This window comes from Otolemur garnettii, unplaced genomic scaffold (assembly GCF_000181295.1).
Source record: "Otolemur garnettii isolate 467f Iridium unplaced genomic scaffold, OtoGar3 scaffold00017, whole genome shotgun sequence".
Lineage (NCBI taxonomy): Eukaryota > Metazoa > Chordata > Mammalia > Primates > Galagidae > Otolemur > Otolemur garnettii.
The window spans coordinates 5742361-5748527 of NW_003852412.1; the positions used below are offsets into that span (position 1 = coordinate 5742361).

Genomic DNA, 6167 nt, shown 5'->3' on the forward strand with positions numbered 1-6167 from the left:
CCTGCCTCTGCCTCCCAAGTAGCTGGGACCACAGGCGCCTGCCACAATGCCTGGCTATTTTTTGGTTGCAGCCATCATTGTTGTTTGGCAGGCCCGGGCCGGATTCGAACCCACCACCTTAGGTCTATGTGGTTGGCGCCTTAGCCACTTGAGCCACAGGCGCTGAGCCAGCATGTGTTGAATTTTTAACAACTTATTCTTGGAAGTCAGTGTACTTAGTTTATGAAGGCAGGTTTTCTAGTGTTCTCACTAAACAAAACTACTTAGCTGAATGCAGAGAATGAAAGAGCAAGAGTTTGCATTGTAAAATTGTGCCATAAAATTGGACTTTAAAAACAAAATGAGAAAGTAATTTTTCAAATGTATTTACACTTAACACCACTTTAGGATCAGGGTATTTCTGTTGGTGTTGGCATTAATGAGCTGGATGTAAAGTTACTTTGAAAAGCCACTCAGGCAGTTTTCCTAATCAGGAAATATTTTTAGTTTAGACTTCAGACTGCTCTTCCATTTCGAACCTTCTGTGGTTGTCTTATCTGCAGTACTGCTCCCTGCTGTCAACCGTTCTGTGTAGCAATTTTTGTATTAAAAGTGAATAGGATCAATATTTTAATTTTTTAAAAAAACAGAAAAAAACAAAACTCAGAATAACGAATGTTAATGTTTTATGTTTTGTATTTTTTGAAATAAAGTGAAGTCTAGTATTTATACTAGACAATATTGGATACATATGCATATGTGAAATTTTCTTTATTCTCAATAATCTAACATGTAAACATTTATAGATAAAGAAACTAATGATCTGCTAGATTAACTGGCCCATTGTTACACACTAGCAAGTGGCAAAGCTAAAGATTGGGATCTTTGCTCTTTGGACTATTGGAATGTATGATGCCATCCTAGGTTGACTTTGTTAATGTATTAGGTAATGTGAGATTATTCTGATGTTAATAAAGTATCCTGTCTGAGTTTTGCATGCCTTTTAAGTATTTTTAACACAAAGTGCTTCACATGAAATATCTAAAGACCCAAGTGGGTGTGTTTGTATAAAGAAGGGTCAAGGTGGACCGATGCAAGGTTCATCTGGGGAATTAGGACTCGCAATTTCCTGGCAGTTCGTGATTCTGCTGTACTACAGCATACCCTCCCTGTGGGAAAGGACATAGAGGACATCCCTCAGTTGTTCCATATTTTAGTATTTCTTTCCATGGGAGGATGTGAATTAAAAAATGCCTAAATCTGGGTAGTTTTTAGAAAACATTGTGTTACTTTAATGCTGCTTTGGAGTTAAAAAAGAACATGGATATGTAACTATAATTTGTGTGACAAATAAAATGTGGAAAAATGTCTCCCCAGAATTTCCAGTTGCTGCCATGGGACCTGCTTGCATGTATTCTCCTATTCTTACTGTTGGACTGTGGAAAAATTATCTAGCCCAGGCGTCCTCAAACTACAGCCTGCAGGCCACATGCAGCTCACCTAGGACATTTACCCGGCCTGCCAGGTGTTTTTGCCGCTGCTGCCTGTCCTGCTTAGCAGCTGACCCGTCCCAGGGCCCTCAGTTCAGCCCTCCAACAGTCTGAGGGACAGTGAACTGGCCCCCTGTTTAAAAAGTTTGAGGACCCCTGACCTAGCCCCTCCAATCCTCGGTTTTTTGTATTTACAAAAAATATTTGTAATTTCATAATTAAGAGGGTAGTTAATGTGTGACTTAGTGCTTGTCCTAAAGTAAGTACTTCCAGCTACCCCTATCTCCCAAAGCCAGAAGTTGAAACACATTTTTTTCTTTCCTTTCTTTTTTTTTTTTTTTGCCTGAAGACAGCCTCTGTCCCCCAGGGCTAGAGTGCCATGGCATTGGCCTAGCTCACAGCAACCTCAAATTCCTAGGCTCAAGTGATCTTCCTGCCTCAGTCTCCTTGAGGCAAGAAAGTAAAAGCAGAACTGAAAGAATCTATCCTAGCAGTCTGTGTAGGCCTCAGCCAAGCCGCAGGCGTTTCTGCTGTCTGCGTGTTTCTCCCCCGACATACCCTGGGCCTAGATTGTAACCTAGTAACTTCCTTGGGTTTCTGTTGCCTTTGGGGCAGGTGGTCCAACCACAAGGACACGGGCGAATCTGACCTTCCCCCTTTGAGCCCGGGACCTTGAGGATGATGTCATGTCTCTCTGTCTTATGACCCTCACGTGCACTCCCACCCTGAAAGGTGGATAAAAGAGAGGCAACAGATTGAGTCCGGGGGCTCGGTTTTGGGAAACACGCTGGTGTTCCGGGTACCCCCGGCCGAATAAACCCGCTTCCTCTAATCAACTGGTGCCTGAAGTCTTCTGTCTGCCTCGGTTTCCTGCTACATCCTGACTAGCGAGGACTACAGGTGCCTGCTACAATGCCCACTTATTGTATTTAGAGCCAGGGTCTCACTCTTGTTCAAGCTGGTCTAGAACTCCTGAGCTCAAGGATCCTCCTTTTTCAGCCTCCCAGAATACTAGGATTACTTATATAAGCCACCATGTCCAACCTTTAACACATTTTTTTAAAATTGGCATTTTAAAACTCTATGTGTCAGGGCTGAGCGCAGTGGCTCACACCTGTAATCATAGCACCCACAGAGGCTGAGATGCGTAGATTCCTGGAGGTCAGGAGTTCAGACTAGCTTGAGCAAAAGCGAGACCGTGTCTCTAAAAACTAGCCCGGCATTATGGCAGGCACCTGTAGTTCCAGCTACTTAGGAGGCTGAGACAAGAGGATCACTTGAACCTAGGAGTTGGAGGGCAATAGTGAGATTCGGTCTCAAAAAAGTATGTCATTCAATTCCATGTTTGGCCTGTGCTGTTGGTAAGTAAATTCTTAGGAATTCTAGGCAGATAATACATTAGGCTTGGCATTTTGACATCTATAGATGATGGACAAATGCTTTTTTAGAACAGAACAAATAGGGCGGTGACTGTGGCTCATTGAGGAGGGCGCCACCACGGCCAAACTGCAACAAAAAAATAGCCAGGTGTTGTGGCGGGCACCTGTAGTCCCAGCTTATTTGGGAGGATGAGGCAAGAGAATTGCCTAAGTCCGAGAGCTGGTGGTTGCTGTGAGCTGTGATGCAATGGCACTCTACCAAGGGCAATAAAGTGAGACTCTGTCTCAAAAAAGAAAAAGAATAGAACAAATAGTGATTACATATGCTCATGATTAACTGGATACTCTTGTCATTTCTGGAGGTTTTAAATGAGTCTGTCTGGTATGACTGGTTTCCAAGTAAAGTTATTGGAATTGGCCTTGCACAGTGTCTCATGCCTGTAATCCCAGCACTATGGGAGGTTGAGATGGGAGGATCTCTTGAGGCCAGGAATTTGAGATCAGAGTGGCAACATAGCCAGACCCCATCTCTACTTAAAGTATAAATTAGCCAAGTGTAGGCATGCCTCTGTAGTACCAGCTACTCCAAAGATGGATCGTGACTTGCTTGAGGTCACCCAATAAGTGTATAAGAGGCTGATTTTAAATCCAGGTCTGTTTTTTTTTTTTTTCCATTCCTGTGCAGGATACCATCTGTTTATACTTTTGCTAAAGGCAAAACAGAGATGGGAAGAATTTGGTACCAAAGAAATAATACAGGCAAGGGAGGGGATGAATGCGTTGATGGGAGGGGAAAGAGGCCCCAGCTTGTGCTTGTCCTTTCTGGTCTTCCCTCCTGTCCCTGCTCTTCCCTTTTTCTGATCCTCTTCTCAAGTATGAGAAATGATAGAGATTTCACTTGTATTTTTCTTTCTTTCTTTTTCTTTTTTGAGGTAGATTCTTATTTTGTCGCCGTCGGTAGAGTGCTTTGAAATCACAGCTCACAGGAACCTCCAGCTCTTGGGCTTACGCCATTCTCTTGCCTCAGCATCCCAAGTCGCTGGGACTACAAGTGCCTGCCACAACGCCAGGCTATTTTTTGTTGCAACTGTCATTGTTGTTTAGCTGGCCCGGGCTGTATTCGAACCCGCCAGCCTCTGTGTATATGGCTCGCGCCACATTCACTGAGCTACGGGCGCCGAGCCCACTTTTGTCATTTGACCTAATATGTATTTTTCTTCATAGCCTTCATTCCCTCCTACAAGGAAAACTCCACGAGAGCAAGGATTTTGTCAGTTTCCCACTGCTATTTCCTCAGTGCTTAGAACTCTTACCAGGCCCAAAGTTGGCACTCGATGGATTTGTTGAATCAACAGTAAGAGCAACAGAATACTGAGTCTTTCGACCTTTAAAAACAGAGTCAAGTTCCTTGGAACCCAAGTAGACCGCTGCTGAGCATCTGACCTACCCAGAGAGAATGCTGACCACTCTGGCAGTTCTCCGTGAAACTCAGCTGGAAGGCGCGCAGCTGCCCTTTCCCGTACCGTACCCAAGTCAGCTCTGGGGACTCGCTCCTCTCCAGCGCCTCCCTCCGACAGCTTCCGCTCCTAGGAGCCGGAACGATTCTGCGTGGCCGCAGCGCGCGGCGGAAGGACTTAGGCGGTGTTCCCTGGAGTGGCTGGGCGGGGCTTCCGGCATTGCGTTGTCCGGGCCGGATCGGTGAGTGCGTTACGCCGCGTTGCGGCGAGCTAGGATTCCTGGCCAGGAGGGCTTTCGAGGCGGGGGACGAAGCGGAATTGCTCCACCTGGCCTCCTGGGGAAGGAGGGTACGAGGGAGCGTGTGAAGGCGGGAGGGAAGCGGCCTCCTGCTGGGGAGCCGCAGAGAAGCACCGGGGGCTACAGGATGGGGAACCGCTCTCCCTCCCTAAGAGTGCGACTTTAGCGGAATTGTGGTTCAGTGTTGGAGTTTGTGACCTGCCACCTGCTCTGTGGCGTCGTGAGAGTTACATGCCTCTGAGCCTGGAGTTCTACACCTGAAAAACAGGGACAGTAATCACCTTTCCTGCCTCACAGTGCTCGGTGGGGTAAGGTGTGAGGAAAAGCTTCATTAATCGCGATGTTTGCTGATAGCATTCCGGGCTCTTGTAATACGAATTCATTCATAATAGGGATTGTGGCTTTTCTAGGGTTGTATTCCAGGAAACGGATCAGCGGTATTTTGAAGAAGATGGACTATTCTTCAAAAGAAGAGGGAGGGAAGTCAAGGGCCGCTGGAACTGTCTGTGATTTCTCTTGGCAGGCAGCACTGATTGAGTCCTTGCATACACTGAGCCCAGAGTCTACCTTTCAGTTTTTACTCTGTTTCTGAACTTGAGAGAATAAATAATAATAAACTAGAAATACAGTATAATTATTGATGTGATAGATCAATAGCCACATCTTTAAGAATTTGAGAGTTGTTTTTTTTTTTTTTTTAGACAAAGCCCTGGGTAGAATGCCATCGCAGCAGCTCACAGCAACCTCCAGCTCCTGGGCTCAAGCGATTCTCTAGCCTCAGCCTACCAAGTAGCTGGGACTACAAGCGCCCGCCACAACACTCGGCTATTTTTTTGGATGTAGATGTCATTGTTGTTTGGTAGGCCCAGGCTGGAGTTGAACCTGCCAGCTCTGGTGTATGTGGCTGGCGCCTTAGCCGCTTGAACTACAGGCACCAAGCCAAGAATTTGAGTTTTAAAACATTGAGAACATAGGCTTACCTGGAGTTAGTGGTTCATGCTTGTAATCCTAATACGTTGGGAGGCAGAGGTGGGTGGATTGCCTGAATTTAGGAGTTGGAGACCAGCCTGAGCAAGAGGGAGACACAGTCTCTCTTAACAGTAGAAAAACTAGCTGAGACTGGACGCAGAGGCTCTCCCCTGTAATCTTAGCTCTCTGGGAGGCTGACCAGCCTAAGCGAAAAGGGAGACCCTGTTTCTACTAAAAGTAGAAAAAGTGAGGCAAGAGGATGGCTTGAGCACAAGAGTTGGAGGTTGCTGTGAGCTATGATGCCATGGCAATCCACCTAGGGGGACAGCTTGAAAAGACAAGAAAAACCAGCCAGATGTTGTGACTGGTGCCTGTAGTCCTAGCTACTCAGGAGGCCCAGGCAAGAGGGTTTTTAAGCCCAAGAGTTTGTGGTTATTGTGAACTGTGATGACACCCAGCGCACTCTGCCCAGGGTGATAGAGTGAGATTTTTGTCTCTAAATAAGTAAATGAAAAGATGAATGAATAAATAAATAAATAAAACATTGAGAACATTGTGCAAGACTTTCTTTTTCCTTTCTTTCTTTTTTTTTTTT

The 6167-nt window shown here is 45.7% G+C and overlaps 1 protein-coding gene across 2 annotated transcripts in view; it reads left to right on the top strand.

Moving 5' to 3' along the window:
* The first annotated feature begins 4532 nt into the window (after window positions 1–4532).
* Window positions 4533–6167, top strand: part of GTF2H2 (general transcription factor IIH subunit 2) — a 39210-nt gene continuing 37575 nt past the window's right edge. The window contains exon 1 of one of the 2 annotated variants that reach the window (XM_023510904.1): window positions 4533–4546. The gene's annotated coding sequence lies outside the window, so the exon portion shown is untranslated. Of the gene's footprint in view, window positions 4547–4598; window positions 4654–6167 lie in introns of those variants that run through there. The other variant, XM_003785893.3, reaches the window with a different exon arrangement.